This window comes from Thermobia domestica, chromosome 15, assembly GCF_964235325.1.
Source record: "Thermobia domestica chromosome 15, izTheDome1.hap1.1, whole genome shotgun sequence".
Classification (NCBI taxonomy): Eukaryota; Metazoa; Arthropoda; class Insecta; order Zygentoma; family Lepismatidae; genus Thermobia; species Thermobia domestica.
The window spans coordinates 102,354,598-102,373,296 of NC_137468.1; the positions used below are offsets into that span (position 1 = coordinate 102,354,598).

The 18,699-nt window shown below is 36.2% G+C and overlaps 1 protein-coding gene across 1 annotated transcript in view; it reads left to right on the forward strand.

Moving 5' to 3' along the window:
* Positions 1 to 11,770: 11,770 nt before the first annotated feature.
* Positions 11,771 to 18,699, forward strand: part of Mvl (solute carrier family member malvolio) — a 207,091-nt gene continuing 200,162 nt past the window's right edge. Inside the window, exon 1 of the mRNA XM_081740011.1 lies at positions 11,771 to 12,003. The gene's annotated coding sequence lies outside the window, so the exon portion shown is untranslated. The remainder of the gene's footprint in view (positions 12,004 to 18,699) is intronic.

Sequence of the window (18,699 nt, forward strand, 5' to 3'; positions counted from 1 at the left end):
AACAGAAATGCATGTAATGATTTAGGCCTGTACTTTTATTCATTCAGAGATGACACTGTTACAAACTGACAACAAAATTACTTTTTCTCTCACAGCATTCCATTTTGAACAAAGATATGTAATATCTACATTTTTCATTAGTATCACACCACAGTACATGAGAATCGTACATTGAATCACTGATTTTTTATGTTCGCATCAGCATCATACTGCAATAAATGAAAATCATACATTGGATCGCTGATTTTTTATGTTCGCATGAGCATCATACTACAATAAAGAAAATCATACATTGGATCGCTGATTTTTTAATGTTCGCATCAGCATCACACTACAATACATGAGAATCTTACAATGGATCACTGATTTTTTTATGTTCGCATCAGTATCACACCACCAGGGGCGTCGTTAAGGGGGTAAAGGGGGGGAGCCTCCCCCCCAAAGTTTCCAATCTCTTGACAAGTTGGCAAATTAAAATACATAGTTGGCAATTTGAAGAATGCCGGTTTGTTCAATTGATTTATCCGGTTTAACATTTTCTTAGGTACCCAGCTGCTGCAAATTATCAGTTCTCCTATAGACTTGACATAAGTTTTGTGTAGTGTCCAATCTTGAAATAAATTGATATATTCGTTTAAAGTTTCTTTACTTGTTGCAAGTGATTACACTTCACTTTTGTTCATTTGATATTCGTAAACATTTTGAAGAATCTTTAACGAAAATCGGGAACTGTACCACTGACAAAAGCAGAATAGAGTTGGCATGCAAAGACAGACAGAAGAGGCGTTTCGGTGGCAAGTGGAGCATTGGACGCAAAAGCATTTGATACAAGAGCGTATACAAGGCAACAGGTAGTGACTGGCAGAATTCATGTTAATAAAACAAGAACAAGGCAGTGACTGGTTAGTATTAAGCTTGCCATACGTCCCGTAAAAAAAAAAAAAAAAAAAAAAAAAAAAAAAAAAAAAAAAAAAAAAGGACAGCTCCGATTTTGGACCCGAGAATCCCGCGTCCCAATAAATTTAGTCGGGACAGGCAAATGTCCCATATTTTAATTCCATCCCATTTCTGCTATCAATATAAGCTTATTCGAAAAGTAATGAAGTGGCTGGGATAATGTGAGTGAACAATAAAGTGTAGCATGTAACAGTTTTGAGCAAGTTATCACAATACCCTGTCCGACTTGATAGCGAGCGAAATTTGCAACACTTGTCTTTTCCATTGTACCTGGTGGAAACTCGAACACACTCCAACATAAAAAAAAAAGTAAGATGGCTTTGAGTGTTTCTACATGTATACAAGCACAGGAAAGATGAGTGACTTTTTCTTCAGAGAGACACTAAATAAAGTAACAAGAATTATAATATTTTTGAGAGGTTATGAGCACAGAATTGTACTTGGTCCAGGGCTTAGAAATATGTAAATTTGGTCCTGACAATTATACACGACACAAGGAGAAAAATCAACTTTTCATCAGATTAAACTGACAAACGTAATTTTTTTTTCAAATACTACCATGTAAATAAATACTGCTAAACGCGCGAAGAATATTGAATGTAGATTGTGTCACTGATTTAAACAGTTTGCATATTGTTTTTCTGTAAAGCATTTTTATAAGACATTATCTTAAGTTTTTAAGGAAATTTTTTTGTAGTTGGATTGTAAACATCTTCAGTCCGTAAAGTTAATTGCAGGGAAAGACGAGAGAAAAGTATCTGCAACTTAGGGAACTTATATTGTTGAAAAAGGGAGCAGGATAATTCGGTGTAGGAAATTTCGGTGTAAGAAACTCGGTGTAGGAAAATTAGGTGTACAGAAAATTCGGTGTACGGAAAACTCGGTGTGGGGAATGTTCGGTGTAAAGAAAGATTCGTTGGTAGACGGTAGGATTTATTAAAAACTCAACTTTGAGGATAAATGAGCGTATTAGTTTTAAGTTCAAACTTTGTGTAGAACGTACTTTTACTGTCTACTATACCAAATTTTGAAAAATTGTGATCGTGAAATAATTTGAATTCTAGATTTCGACGGATTTTAACATTTCATGGCCCTTACATGACGAGAATTTTTTTTATGTCCGTTCTTATGACAGCGAAGCGACCATCGATACCAATCGACATTTTATTTAAAACTAGGAGCTGTTTTGAAAGATGTCTTCTAGAATTTTCTACTTCAAAAAAAAAAAAAAAAAAAAAAAAAAATGTAGGTTACTAGACGGGTAAAGTTGAAAATTGTAGATTTTTTAAAAATGTTCTGACGATTTTATGTCTATTTTATAAATAAATATTTAAATCTAAATTCTTCAAAAACGACATAGATTATTTATGTTGCTCAAAGGTGTAAAAATAAATGCCTCAACTAAAGTATCTACGCCTGATTGAAGAAGAAGTCAATAAGGAGTCAATAGGGTTGCAGTACTTGTTTACCTTAACTTAAGGCAAACAAACTAAAGTGTCTGATTGGAGGAGAATTCAACTATTTGTACAACTGTTATCTGATAAAACCATCCTGCTTTATATTGCCCTTTACATACATATGTATATGCAGATGTTCAAAACTCACGGATTCATTTGGCTCTAGAATTTCTAACTGAAGTCCGGTTTACTTGCGGTTTGTTGCAAATCATCAAGGAAGGATGGGAGATTTATGGGATTATGTTTACTGGTTTAAATTCATCCGGGGTAATATCGAGCAGACCGTAAGAAAAACAGCAAATATTCGCCATTGTACGTTACAGTTCGAATGAAATATTGGATATTTGAAGCGAAATTGAAGAATACAAATTAAGTGTTAGTTAAATGAAATGAAATCTTTAAGTTTTACGTCCCACGGATATGCCGGTTAGGCTAAAGGAGTCGGTGATGATGAGAATTGAGTGAAATGATGGAATGAAGAAAGTGGGAGGAAACGTGAGAACCCCGAGAAAACCCAAGAGCACGGTGTGTGTGTCTACCACAAAGTCCACACGGCGCGATCTGGGATCGAACCAGAGACCCCAAGCATCGGAGGTGAATGCTCTACCATTGAGCCACCACGCCTCCCAAAATTAAGTGTTAGTGGTAACACACATAAATCACATGTTGAATAGCCGGTTTCTCGCTACAAATGACAGAGGGATTTCTTGGGTGACTTAAAAGAGTCGGTAACTGACATCTTCCACAACATCCGCCAGCGAGGTCCGATGCTTCCCTGCCTTACTCAGAAGCGATCCCGTTTCCTGCAAATTATTCACTAGCGACCATATTATATTCCTGTTTGGGACAGAACGTAAGGCAAAGTTGCGTGTAACTACCCTTTGCGTAGCAACAACAGATCCCGGTCTCCAAAATCTTTTTAACGATAAAATCACTTTGTTCCAAAGAGTACATTATTGCAACTGTGTCCTGATCATATTGGTACAGTAGCACAGTATAATTCTCAATACAACGGCCCAGTTTCCTGTTTCTTATTGGCCGTCGCGAGGTTGTCATCTAACGAAGAAACTCAAATCTCCACACCGCACCTCACCTAATTCCAATTCGGTACAGTGGCGAATATTTGCTGCTTTTCTAGAGGCGTGGCCGATATTACCCCAAATGAATTTAAACCAGTAAGCATAGTTCCATAAATCTTCCAACGTTCCTTGACCATTTGCCATAAACCGCATGAAAATCGGACTTCAGTTAGAAATTCTAGACCCAAATGAAATCCATGAGTTTTAAAAGAATCACCTTGTATATGTCCTATGATGTACTATATAGGAAAGGTGTTTTTAGTTGTTCCTATAACTATTCTCTGAACTTGTAATCGTTTTATTTCTGACAAAAATGTCAGCTTCATTGTGTGATGAAAAGTAGTTTATAGTAATATCCAGCAAAAGACATGCAAGAGGTATTGAACTCAAGGCAGAAAAATAAATTTGCTTTTCTTGAAATAGGTAATAACATTTTATTCGTTACATTATATGGTTTTCGTTTTCACAATATGAAATGTCGTAAATTATTGTAAGTGGTAATATTCAATATGTATTACACCGAATCTACCGTACACCAAAATTTCCCCACACCGAGTTTTCCGTACACCGAATTTTCTGTACTCCGAGTTTTCTTACACCGAATTTTCCTACACCGAATTTTCCTAGACCCGTTGAAAAAATAAATGTCGGCTACTAAAGGAGACGGTGATGATGAGAAATGAATGAAATGGTGGAATGAATAAAGGGGAGGAAACGGGAGAACCACGAGAAACCCACGCACACGGTGTTTTTCCACTACAAAGCTCACTTGAAGTGAGCTGGGATCGAACCAAGGACTCCATGCACCAGAAGTGAACGCTATACCACTGAACCACCGCGGCCTATTATACTGTTATCAGTGATGTGAGGCGGAAAATTTTCCGCGGAAAATTTTCCATTTGGGAAAATTTTCCGCTATATTTTTCCGGAAAATTTTCCGTTCTAAAAAAATATCAGCAATCAAGTAACAATTCCTCAGCAATCATGAAATTGATTGAATTCATGTATAGAAATGTTAAAAAGTGAAAGATCGTTTAAAGAATCTGAAAATTTTCATGGCTCAGACAATTTTCAGTACTATGTAGGAACAAGTTAAACAATTTTTCATGAATCGAAATATTTTCTGTCTTATATGGAAAAATTGAAGAATTTTTTAGGAGTCGGAAAGTTTTCATAGATCGGAAAATTTTCATCACGATGTAGAAACAAGTGGAAAACACTTTTCATAGGCCTGACAATTTTGGATATTATGTATATTGATGTTAGGTGGAAAATTTTCCACGATATTTAACTGCACATAGAGCTACAAAATTGAATTTCAGTAGAGGAAAGTTAGTCAGCAACAAATTATAATTTTCCAATTAGCTTTCGGGAACCGGAAAATTTTGTATTTCAAGTTGGGAAATAAAATTTTACACAGTGTTTCTCTCTCTCTATAGAAGAAAATTTTTCACCTCACATCACGGTTAAACAACGATGTAGGAATAAGTTGACTATTCTTTTACGAATCGGAAAATTTTAATCACTGTACAGGACAGACAATTTTTCGATTCATGGAAAATTGTTCCACTAGTTCCTACATAGTACTGAAAATTATCTAAGCCATGAAAATTTTCAGATTCTTTAAACGATCTTTCACTTTTTAACATTTCTATATATGAATTCAATCAATTTTATGAATACTGACGAATTGTTACTTGATCATTGATATTTGTTAAGAACGGAAAAAATTCCGGAAAAATATAGAAGAAAATTCTCTACCTCACATCACGGCTAAACAACGATGTAGGAATAAGTGGAGTATATTTTTACGAATCGGAAAATTTTCGTTTCAAAATTTCCCGGAAAATTTTCATCACTGTATAGGACATAATTTTTCGATTCATGAAAAATTGTTCCACTTGTTCCTACATAATACTGAAAATTGTCTAAGCCATGAAAGTTTTCAGATTCTTTAAACGATATTTCACTTTTTAATATTTCTATATATGAATTCAATCAATTTTCTGAATACTGACGAATTGTTATTTGATCATTGATATTTGTTAAGAACGGAAAAATTTCCGGAAAAATATAGAAGAAAATTTCCCAACTCACATCTCAACTAAACAACGTTGTAGGAATAAGTGGAGTATGTTTTTATGAATCGGAAAATTTTCCGGAAAATTTTCATTGTACAGGACAGACAGTTTTTCGATTCATGAAAAATTGTTCCACTAGTTCCTACATCGTACTGAAAATTGTCTGAGCCATGAAAAATTTCAGATTCTTTCAATGATCTTTCACTTTTTAACGTTTCTATATATGAATTCAATCAATTATATGAATACTGACGAATTGTTACTTAATCACTGATATTTGTTAAGAACGGAAAATTTTCCGGAAAAATATAGAAGAAAATTTTCCACCTCACATCTCGACTAAACAACGATGTAGGAATAAGTGGAGTATGTTTTTATGAATAGGAAAATTTTCCGGGAAAATTTTCCAGAAAATTTTCCGGAAAATTTTCCGTTTCAAAATTTTCCGGAAAATTTTCATCACTGACTGTTATACATAACCAGAGGTACAGTTTATTGGATTGTGTTGGAGAGTTTGGGGGGAAGGGGATCTAGTGTCCCGCATTCCCATAAAGAAACATGGTAGGTTTATTAGTATAAACTTTTTACTATGTACAGTGTGTGAATTTGACAAATTTAAGAGTTTTTTTTTTTAATAGTAAAATGTCAAACGGAAGTAGATTTTGATACCAGAGTGAATATGCTTTGTATTGTGTAACCGTGTATGCTTTGTGTGTGAATAAACCTTTCGCTTTGAAACAAAAGGTGATCATATTAATATAGAGGACAAGAATAGCTTATTTCAGTTCTGTTTTGCTGTAAGACTTTCTATTTACAGGGCTTTTCGAGTAGGGAAAACTGAACAAAAGTGTGTTTTGGGAATGGTATTTATAAGTTCCTTTCATAACGGGGGACGATATCAGTTCCTTTCTTGTACTCACAGGAACTTCTTGCCATGCTCGTATCTTTATTTTCCGTAGACGTTTAGGTCTGACAAATGTCAACAAACTACGAAGTATGTCCCCATCTGGGGCGGCGCCGCTAAGTCTATTCTTATTACGGAATCTTACCAGGGGAGGAATTAGAATTGGCCCAAATAGCTTTTTTCCCCACGATGTTTTGCGGTACTGTATAACGTTCAGGGGTATTTCGAGAGTCTTTGAACGGCTCTATGATACAGGCTCTTAAGCAACGAAACTACGGTTGTAATCGTACAAATATAGATATCCTGGAAACCCTGTACATATTTATTTTCTTACTTCTTCCTCCTTTTGTTATGTCATTCACTGGTAAACCACCGCACACAAGGAAAACGCTCCACTACATCTGAAGGTTACAGCTGTCCAATAGCAATTAACAAGTTCCAAGCAGCTTGTAATAATTTGCGCTGGAAATCGTGACAAAATTCCTATTGAATCATTTCAAGTTTATCTTGGGGCTTTTAAAAAATAATTATATGCTAGAATAATGTACAGCAAGTGGACACCAGCTGATATAGCCATGTAATCTCAAACGATAAGCTGGCGTTTATGGCGAACGAGCATATCTTAAGTATACGCGATTCCAAGTTTGATTCTCGGATTTCGACGCGAGACGGGAAATTTTAAGTCTCATGAAAAATACTAGTTGACTCAAGTATTAGATCTCAAACCCTGTTTCAGTGATTCATACTATAACAACTATAAAATGATAAAGTGATTGTACGAAGATAATGAAAAGCAGCATTTATCAATGTTTAAAGATACACAAGTCATTACACAATATACTCCAATAATAAATACAGTAGATCTTTGTTTTAAATCTTGTTGTATCTCACTCTTCATGGATCCTTCACGACGCGGAAGGATTCTGGTATCTTCTATATTAAATCAAAAAATAAATCAGGACAAATTTTGTATAAATTTACAAAATGAGACGAGACGAGACGAGAAAACTTTATTTTTCCCCTGGACTTTTTTTTCAATTAGGATTAAAAAAACCTGCTTGGAGCAGAAATGGGTTAGGAGCATGGGGATAAGTATACTCCCAAATCCAAATTTTAGGAAAAGTATTAGTGTAACTTTTGCATAATAAATAAATAAAATTTTGGGGAGATACAGATTTCTAGTACACGAGGTATCCCTGTTCTCCCTGCTAGTCTAGTGGGTAGCATGTTAGTTCGGATTTGACCTTAAATTGTAGGTAATGTCGCACTGAGGCGAGAAATTTCTAGCCTCATCTCAATTCTCGTCTCGAAAACGATACAGTAAGTAGGGCCTACATTTTTAAATCTGAGACGAAAGAAATTTCTCAAGCCTCGTTCACTCAAGACTTAGATCTCAAATACTCTTTTAGTGTAACGTGATTCACAGTATAAAAAGCAAACATTGGTAAAGCGATTGTAAGAACATAATGGAAAGCATTTATTAACATTCAGATATACACAATACACTCCAATAATAAATACGGTTTTAATGTTGTTATATCACACTCTTCGTGAGTCTCTCGTGACGAGAAAGGGTACTGATATCTTTTAGATAAGAGTAAGGAAAAATATGTCATAAATTTCATATATGAATTTACAAAACAAGGCAAGAAACATTCGAGTTGAAGCGAGAAAAGCTTCCTGAGATTCGAGACAAGACGAGATTTCTACAAACTTTTTGAGAACAAGGTGGAAAAACCTCTATTTCTCGTCTTGTGGGCAACTCTAATTATAGAGAGCTGAAAAGTGACGCTAAACTGCAATAATAAACAAACAAAATAAGGTATCTCTATTGTCTCCACTTTACTTCCTTAATTACCAGTATGATGTTTTGAACTACAGGCAAAGAGAACAGGGCATCTTATCTTGCTTTATTGACTTTATAGCTTCATTAACTAACTACTTTACTAACTTTACCTCACTAACTACTTACAAATTATTAGATAAATGAGTTGGAACCTTTCGTTGAATGTAGAACACTCAGACAGAATTATATACATATATGAAAGTTAAGGACAACACATACTTAACTGATAGGTTTTGAGTTGGTTTACTTTAAGTTTAACGTCTCGTTTCAGCCCAGTCTATATGAAATGAGATCTAATACAGTGGAATTCGAACAATTGTTGTAGTCTGTATTCGATACAAGTACTCCCACATCGAATCGAAGCCAGGACCATTTGTATAGAAAGCACGTTAGTAGCTCGGCCACTATGGGATACTAGTATATCCAGCTTTACTACCTAGGCTTCACGTTCAACTCCTGGTGGAAAAGTGGACGTTTAATTTCAACCAACCAATCAAAAATATCTCACTGCACCTAAATTTCAAAATGTGTATTCAGTAAAGGATTAAATTTTTAGATTGCCATGGATGTTGTAGAGGTCTTGATCTTCCTCTGGCCAATGCTGCGCTAGGCTTTTTTCACTTGGGGTGCTGACTGCCACAGCCAATTATTGGTGCTGATTGCCACGACTGGCGCTGATTGCCAATATCAAGGTGCTGACTGCTACGAGCCTGAGAGAAAGTTGCTAGACGTAACATTACCGGACGCCAAGAAGCATGAAAGAAACTAGATGAACCTTAGGATCGTGTTGTTCAGACCAACACCTACCAAAGGTAAACAGGTCTCTGTATGTACACTCATGTCCAAAATTATTGTCGCATGACTATAAATATGTTGTTCTAGTAATATACTTTGATAAGGAATTCTCCCGGTATTTCTTATAATGTTAGTATGTGTATAATCGGCAAAGACAAGTATGTGGTAAATTTCATGTCAAAAGAGCAATAGATAAGAACAATAAAACGAAAATAAAATTTTCTTGTCCATTTAGTTACATTTTTTTTACTCATTATGATTTTCGTATTTATAATTCTTTTCCTATGAATTTTACCACAAATATACATTTCCTGATTATACACATAATATCAGTATTAAAAGTATTCTGCAAAATTATCAAATTATGTTCTTACAAGAAGACAGTTATAGATATGCGACAATAATTTTGGACATGAGAGTACTTTCAGTTTTGTCAGGGGGCGGTGCGTACAAAATTGGTACGATTTACGAATGTATTCTCACTTGAACTCCCTATGTCAGCATGAACTGTGTACAGCTGCGCAAATTGTTTCGAACAGCTCTTGAAAGTTCCATGAAAAAAGCACTGCTGGCTGTCCCTCACAAAGGAAGTTCAGGAGAAAGCACTCGCCTGCAGAGAAACTAAGCATGCCAGTTGAAGCCCCAATTCATGCTGATTACAACAAGCTAATAAAATTCCTGTACGGTTGAGAACGGTTCGAGATATTCAACTTGGACGTTTATATGAGAAAATGAGGATATACGCATTTATACGCGTTAAGTACAACATAATTAGTAACGAATATTGACATACGAATTGAAAGTTATCGGAAGTAACAGAAAATAAAAGTGTTTCGCAATAATGGGTTTGTTAGATACAATTAGTCTTTACATTGTTCACAATAATCATAGGTTAGAGATGAAAATTGCGTTGCATCTGTCAAGGGAACAGTTCGCAGAACCAAAGCAAAAAGCAAATTCGACAAGTGATTCAAAAGTTATAGGCCTATAATTTGTTCGTAACCTGCCTTGTAGAGCGCAAACTGAAACAATCCAATGTATCGCGGTGATCGGAAGTGATTCGTATGGACACGAACTTCATTTGATTGTTTCGTCGGTACATTATAACGTCTAGATGAAGAAGTTTCATAATGTACAAATCTCCTGCCATAATCTTTGATTGATCGGAATCAAAATACATCAAATGGCTGCACAAATCGTGTGCAATTCTTTGGTATCTTCTCAACCATCAGGTCTTCGCCATCCGTCATGCAACTTGTAATGGGCAATTTGTCTGTGAATGGACCCCAGTGATCAAGCAATATCAAGTTCAAACCATCAGGCTTCGCCATGGGAGAGAATACTTAAAGCATTGAAACGTGCATCCACTTATTTTCTCATATAAACTTCCAAGCTGATTATCTCGAACAGTTCTCAACGTACCGGAGTTTTATTACCTGTTGTAATCAGCATGAATTGGTCCTTCAAATGACATGCTTATTTCTCTGCAGGCGAATGCTTTCTCCCAAACTTCCCTCCCTTATCAGCTGGCTTCAGACCATCATATACATGAAATAATACAATAAAACAATTAATATAAACAATGAAATGTTCAAATTGTATATATAACAGAAAATCAATCCCTTTATAAACATTCAAGTGTACGTCGTTCCACTTAGTGAGCAACTTTGTAACTTATAGGACGCCACATACATTTTCTGTGATGATTACTAAATTAATCTTTACTAAATTAATTAATAATCATAAATTTAGTATGAGGAATTAATTCCTCTCTTTCCAAATACAGTTTCTCCCAGGCTCGTGGCAGTCAGCACGCCGTCGCGGCAGTCAGCACGCCGTCGCGGCAGTCAGCACCTTCATATTTGCAATCAGTGACAGTCGTGAAAATCAGCACCAATAATTGGCTGTGGCAGTCAGCACTCGTGGCAATCAGCACCTATCCCTTAAGACAAATGTTATCCTTCTTTTCTTTTTTTGTTTGTTCGTTTGTTCCTGTGTATTTCTCATGTCTCATCGAGCCATGGTTTAAGCTTCTCCACTCTGGCATATCCTACTTGTCTGGTGTTTTTCATATTATAATGAATACTTTTCATCAACTTTGGTGTTAGATTTATTATCATCCTGGTCCTCGTCGTACGCTGCAACTTACAAAATCTTCAAATTTACGCATTACACGAAATACATTTATGATAAAGGGGCGTCATTTCAGAGTTCGCTTGAGGGGGCAAGAGCACCACCGACATAAGACTTTCACGTTTTGTACTAGTATATTAGTAGATAATCGATTAAAGTTTATGTATTCCTCAAACTCTTGGGAGGGCAATTGCCCCCTCGTGTCCCCCTAAATGACTCCCCTTTTATGATAGTTTCTCATAAATGCAAAGGTCCCTGGTTCTTTGAACATCGAATTCTAACTCGTATAATTTCAGTATTTACGTCAAATTTTTAAAAAGAAAAGCTTTGGCTGTGTATTTGAACCAGAGTCCTTTAAAATGACATTTTTCTAAGATAACCTAGCAACACTGGAACATATTGTTTGCTCCTTTAACGATACATAGTAATGTGCTCTGAACGTGAAGTAAACAACCTGATTTTAACAATTCTGATGCCCCATAAAAGAAACCGAATATCTTAAAACTGGCTTAAACACGTGCGCTTGCGCTTTTCTATCGGTTGTACTTAAAAAAGTGTTGAAAGTGTCACGCCCCCTCACTCTCGATCATTATCAATTCTTCATTGTTTCATGTGTGAAACAGTTCATAAGTTGTGCATTCCGGCATTGAGCTGCCATTAAGACGCGTGTAGTGGCAGTGATTACAACCGCTGTCAACTCAAGTCTTCTGCATCAGGCTCTCATCACAATACACCGTAGTTTGTCAACAAGGTAAGTGCATTATGTTTTCCACGCTAGATTGAATATTTCAATGTTTGCGACTTACAAAGTATTGCTTTTGTGAATTAATGGCTTTCTATCGTTTAACGGCAGCTGTATTTTTAGAACTTCTCTGAACTTAATTTGAATGATCACGTTATCAGAAATAATGCATTGCATGTAAGGAAAATCAATCATGACAAATCTCGTTACCTGTAGATTCAAGTACTTTCATATTTATTACGTTAATACTGATGAAACTAATTAATTGAGAAGCAATGTTAAATAAAATACATCCTTATGTATATGGCTTTATTAGATGCGATATTCTGTGTAATTTTAATTCATTCATGGTATCAACAACTTGTATTTATTGATGCATGAAAATCATTTAAACTTATTGACATATATACTCATGTTATTATCATATAAACAACTTTTATTTAAAAAAGAACAGCTTCTCTTAAGAAAGTATATCTCAACGTGTGATGACCTTATCAGCAAGTGAAACTATTATTTATTATCAAACTTGTGTCAAGTATACACAGATTCTCGGTGGTACGGAAAAAAGAACATTTTTAAAGCTATAATAGGCGTTACACATAAAAACGTGTTGATGTGAAAAGTTTTATCCTTTTATTTACTAAAATGTGAACCCATCCAGGGCCGTGCAGTGGGAGGGGCGAGTGGGGCGACGGTCCCGGGCGCCGTAGTAAGGAGGGCGCAAAATTCAGAAAAGAAGGAAAGGAAAAGAGAGAGGAAAATGTTACTCGAAGTTAGGAAAACGCATGTGCACATATATAAAATGGAAGGAAAAAAGTAATACAAGTGTTCAAAATCAAGGAAAAGCAGGGTTTATTTTTGAAAAGTTTCTTACATTTCGCGCCAATCGTGGCGGCGCTTCACGGCTGGTCTGTCGACCTTACTCGTATACTCTCGCTCCGGACGCTGATTTTCCACGGCATGGCACTGAAACCATCTTATGCCAGTAAGAAGTAAGAATGAAGCGTAGGAAGGAATTTTGAAAGAATGCTTATCAAGGTCTATATTTAATCGTACTAGACTATTATTCACCTAGTATGGAGCTAAAATTTCAGACAAGTTGTTCGCCCGCGGGATTCAAACCCGACATCTCTCTATTTCAAGTGAGAATGCTAAACGTTCAACTAGGATTGAGCATGAGACAAGACAAGACAGAATTTTCATAACGAGATTTGATATGAGACAGAGGTTTTTCAATAGAAACCTATACATTTTCGAGACAATACATCAACTTACATCAAAACATTTACGAGACGATACATTTTTAACTCTTGTCTCGTGCGCATCACCAAATACTCTATCTGTAAAATTTGTCACACATTTGAGGATTGATTTTTAAAAATTCAATTTAGTTTTTATATTATAAGTTTATTTATTTTTTTTCTAGTAGAAGTAGTGACTGTGAATTTATCTTAGTATTTTTCAAAAGACTTGTAAGAGAATTATGTAAATTAAGAAATGTTTACAGAAAAGAGCTTAAGTGTGAGAGGAGAAAATAATAAGCTAGCCTTGTCGTGTACATAAGGTGATCAATTAATTACAAATTTCACGCCATTAAATTTAATTATGAATTGGATTCACCAAAATAAAAACAAAAATCTAATAGACATAGGACAAAAAACAACCTTTTCCACAGTTATAAGTTGTGGGAAATAAATTTTCAATTAAAACTTTCGTAGTTCGAAAGGTATGGAGGCTAGAGATTTAAAAAATGATTGTTAGCTCTATCTATAAGCAGAAGTTCTAACTATCCATTCTTCAGAACTGTACGGTATCAGCACAACCACTTTGAAAAGGTGAGACTGGATAACGAAAGAATTTCCTGCTGTAACACCAATGGAAAAAAGTAGTAGCGATATGGTTTTGCTCAAAAAGAGTTGAATTGATTTTGAGTTTAACGTTCCGTTCAGCAGCGAGGCTATATGAAACGTGGACCTACTGATTAACGTGGAATCCGAACCAGATTAGTTGCTCAAAAAGAGGAGGATTGTCTGTTCTATTTTATAATTTTACATCCCATGATTATGACCTTTAGGCTAAAGAGGCGGACGATAAACGAAAGTTGATGGTAGTGAAATAATTGGTGGAAGATAATGTAGGAGGAAACTGGGGGAACTCCAAGAAAAACCACGGACATGATGTTGTCCATCATAAGCTCATGTGACCCGGAATCGAACCAGATAATCTTCACACCCTCACACCAGAGGTGAGCAGTCAACTACGAGGGTCACTACGAAAGTTTTGAGATCTGAAATAACTTACACACTTAAAATCAATTTAACGCTTACATTTTCTCAAAGTATTCACCATTACACTACTTGCCAGTCTTTTTCTTCAAGTGCTAAAAGTTCATTCTCGTAAGTCGCTACAGCTTCTTCAAGGCTGCAAAATCTCTTCCCACGCATGGGATCTTTGATCCTGGGGAACAGAAAAAAAAAGCACGGGGCCAGGTCAGGGCTATACGGTGGATGTCATAAGTTTGACCTCCGTAGATTTTAAAAACTGAATTGTGATGTTGGCCGTGTGTGCGGACACGTTGTCATGATGAAGCAGGATCCCACGCAATTCAGGTCTTGGACGCCGTTCCCGAAGCTTCTGGAACACTTTTGTTAGGCAGTCAGTGGTGTACCACTGAGCAGTAACAATCCTTTATTCTTCAAGTGAAACAGTTGCAACATGGCCAGATTTGGAGAAGAAAGTTGCGACCATCTTCTTCACCACACTTCTCGGTCGCTTCACTTTCGTGGGTGGGTTTTCGTCTGGAAAGATCCAAATTGTAGATTAGCGTTTATTTTCAGGGTCAAATTGCTTGATCCAAGTCTCATCACCAGTAACAATATCAGAGACGCGTCGAGAATTGCCTCCATCAAATCTTGCAATCATTTCTTCACACCATTCCACACGCATGTGCTTCTGCTGTTCAGTCAAAGTGTGAGGCACCGAACGAGATGAAACCTTCCTGAGCCGAATATGATCATGAAAAATTTTTGTTACTGCTGGCGATCCAATGTTTACTGTAGATTCAATGTCCTTGAAAGTTGTTCGAGGATTTTCTCGAATCATTTGTTCCACAGCGGCAATGTTTTCATCTGACACAGCTGTTGCCGGACGTCCAGCTCTCTCTTCATCTTTAAGCGATGTCCGGCCTCTTCTGAATTCATCAAACCACCGAAAAATTGTAGCACGGGAAGGAGCAAGGTCCCCAAATGCCTCCTGCAAACGGTCAAAGCTTTGTGTCTCGTTCAAACCACTTTTGAAATCGTAAAGGATCATTGACCAAAAATGTTCCCTTTCGAGCTCCATTCTAGACAGCCGAATACTGCTCACATCAACAAACAAGTGAAGGCGATACGGCCACGCCGATAAGAGAGGCGAGTTGAAACTTGCTTCGCTTCTTCGCTCTGGATACCACTACTGAACGCAATTGTTGGAATTCAAATACTGTGATACAACAATGCGTATGTCAAAACTTTCGTAGTGACCCTCGTACTGAGCCAACGTGCTCCCTGATGAAGAGGGAGGAATAACGGATTATGAAGCATATTAGATTTCGAAGCTCGCCTCCTGGGTTGGAAGTTTTATTGTAAAATTGCTAACATCATTATATAATATGATATGTAAGAAATCTCGGTGCAAGGATATATAAGCCCCATCAATGTGAAACTGTCTTAAGAGTTATAGAAGATTATTAGAGGAGCTTAATATTAGTACGCTGTGTACTAAATTATTTGCCGTGAGTAGTTTGAGTTCAATTTTTCTTGGAGAGTTTAGGAATTTCTAATTCGTTTTTAGCCTCATACTCAGCCGCGTAACAACATTTCAAATGTAGGAGGGGGCAAGTCTTTTTGTTGCGCCCCCCTCTCAACAGTGCCCCCCCCCCCCATCACAGCGCGTAATTTCCACTAATCTTTACAGTATTACTGTTATGTATTTTGTTTCCTGTGTGTGGAAAAATGATTGTAATTTACGAAAACAGCTATGTATTTGAAAAATTAAAATATTAGACTTACTTGAAGTAAAGACAGCTTCTTCACCCACCCAATGCATTCATTCAACACCACAAGAGTCGTACATTAGTAAGATTAGTAGACCTCTTTGATTTGCGTCGGGATACGTATGAAGTACAGTTTACTATTAATTAATCACTAAATAGTACGACATGATTGTTCCGTATACGTTCGGCACTAAAGTCACATTCTCACTCTCCAGAGACTGAAGACATATCACCACCACATTTTTTTTTTTTCTAAAGTGACCAACAGATTCTCACAATACACCTACACACACACTTTTATTTTACTTTCACACCACATCAATCTTCAAATGTTTCAGTACATAGATTGAACTGCACTTTGTGTTGATATACCGGACTAGAGATGCAAAATTGCCGGTTTTTTGAGACGTGCTTTATTTTCATTTAAAAAACGGCTTTAGGAAAGAAAACTGAAATTTTCGCTCTTTTGACACAACTAGGATCTCATAAGTCCCACGTTGGTGACCTAACCATGATATCAAGTTCTTAAAATTTAAACATCTTGAAATGTGTTGTTTGGGCTGCTTACAGTCAAACTGGCAGACAGACTATCACCGCCGTTCCAGAAACACTATTGTTTCAGATACTCTTCAATACCTAATATTAGAGCCGAAAAGATTTCATAATTTTGTTCATATTTCAGAAGAAAATGTTTCACTAATAGCAGCAGCATAACATGATTTAGTTTAAGGAACTGAAGCAACAAAGCTTAGTGCGGTGGCTCTTACCTTTTATTTTTCTTCAGAATACAGTATTTTTTTTAAAGTTAGACTATGATGAGAAAAGAAAGCTGGAATACACTATTGTTTCTTCACTAAACATGAAAAAAATCCCAAGCCAAAAAAGCATGGAAAAGAGATTCGTTAAAAAAAAGCAGTTTTTTTTCGAGACCTTAAACCATTACTCAGAACAGTTATTGTTCCCACCGCTAATTTTTCACTAAAAGTTTTTTCTGTCGTTAAACATCATTCTAAGAACTGTACAAACAATTCGTTCGAACTAGAAAATCCTATTTATTAACTCTTTTGAGATTCCCACTTTTTAAAGGTAAATTTTAGACTTTCAGTCAAGCAGCTAATTGCGTCGAGACTATTTATAATAGAATCATGGTTCATATTCCGTTTTATTCGGAATGAAACAGTGTTTTCCTAATTTGTAAATTTTCCTAATATGTACCTAAAGCAAATTCCTGTCCAAATTGGGATTTTTTTTTTTTTTTTTTTTTTTTAAGTCCCTGTTCCTGCGAATTTCTTCCCTGCGGTACACAACATGGACATGCGAATGTTACAAAAAAGCTGCTTCACTCCAAACAAAACGAGATATGAACCATGACACTGGGGTAAATAGTCTTGGTGCTAAAATTCATTTACTATTTTTTCCTAATATCTACTATTGTTATTCAACAAGCTCTAGTGTCAAGACTCTTTATCATAGGATCATAGTTTGTAACTCTTTGTAATGAAGGAATGTTTCCAAATGTACCATTCAAATTTCCCCATCATGTACCAGAAGTAAAAAAAAATCCCGCTTAGATTGGGAAAAAGAGATTTTTGTCAGGAAAAAATAACCTTTGTAAGAATTTCTTCCCCCAGATACACGCTAGTGCAATGGCAGTGGTACAGTTCGAAACAATACTTCGTTACAAACAAAATAAGGTACGAACCATGGTCCTACAATGAACACTCTTGACGCTAGAGCTTATTGAATAACAATACATTCGTAACTATTACCCAAAAATGGGGAGGGAAATTTAGTAAATCAGCTCTAGCACCAAGACTATTTATTCTAAGATTATGGTTTGTACCTTTTTGTTTGTAATGAGCCAGCGTTTTAAATCGTATCTCTTGTATGTCCATATCATGTACTTCTGGAGAGAAATTCCGCCCAAAATGTATAAAGAAAAGCGGGAAATTCAAATTTTCAAAAATTAACTTTCTCGGAATCTTATCTCCTCAGGTACATGACAGCGCAATGGTAGTGGTACCGTTGGGAACGTTGTATTATTATGAACAAAATGAGGTACAGACCATGATCCTACGACAAATAGGGATGACCTGTAGCTACTTTACTAAACACGTTGACTACAAATGTATAATAGGGTAACAAGTCAGATTTTTTTTTTTTAATCACTATTTACCCTACTATCATGGTTTGTACCTTGTTTTGTTTGGAATGGTGGTAGGTTTTAAACGGTACCACACACATGTCCCTGAGGGGAGGAATTCCCGAAAAAAGAAAAAGATCTGAAAAATCCCCTTTTTTCAACTTTGGGCGGAATCTTGCTTCTGGTACACAATAGGGAAAGTTGAGTGGTACAGTTGGAAACATTTTTTATTACAAACACAACTAGTTATGGACCATGATCCTAGGATTAATAGCGATGTGTTAAAAAAGATCTAAAACTTATCCTTTTCTTTCTTCCTTCGTTCATGTTTGTGACGTCACTGTCCCCAGGCATCGCAAGCGTGACTGCAAAATTCCCATGAAACACATTCTTTGATGCTTCCCCGCTTAAATGAATGCAAAAAACGCGGTGTGAAAAGCAAATTCCGAAGGTCGACGCCATGGTTCAGATCAGATCTGTACCAAAAGTCCCCAAAGGGTTAATATAGAGGTATATTTGCCCTTCTTTT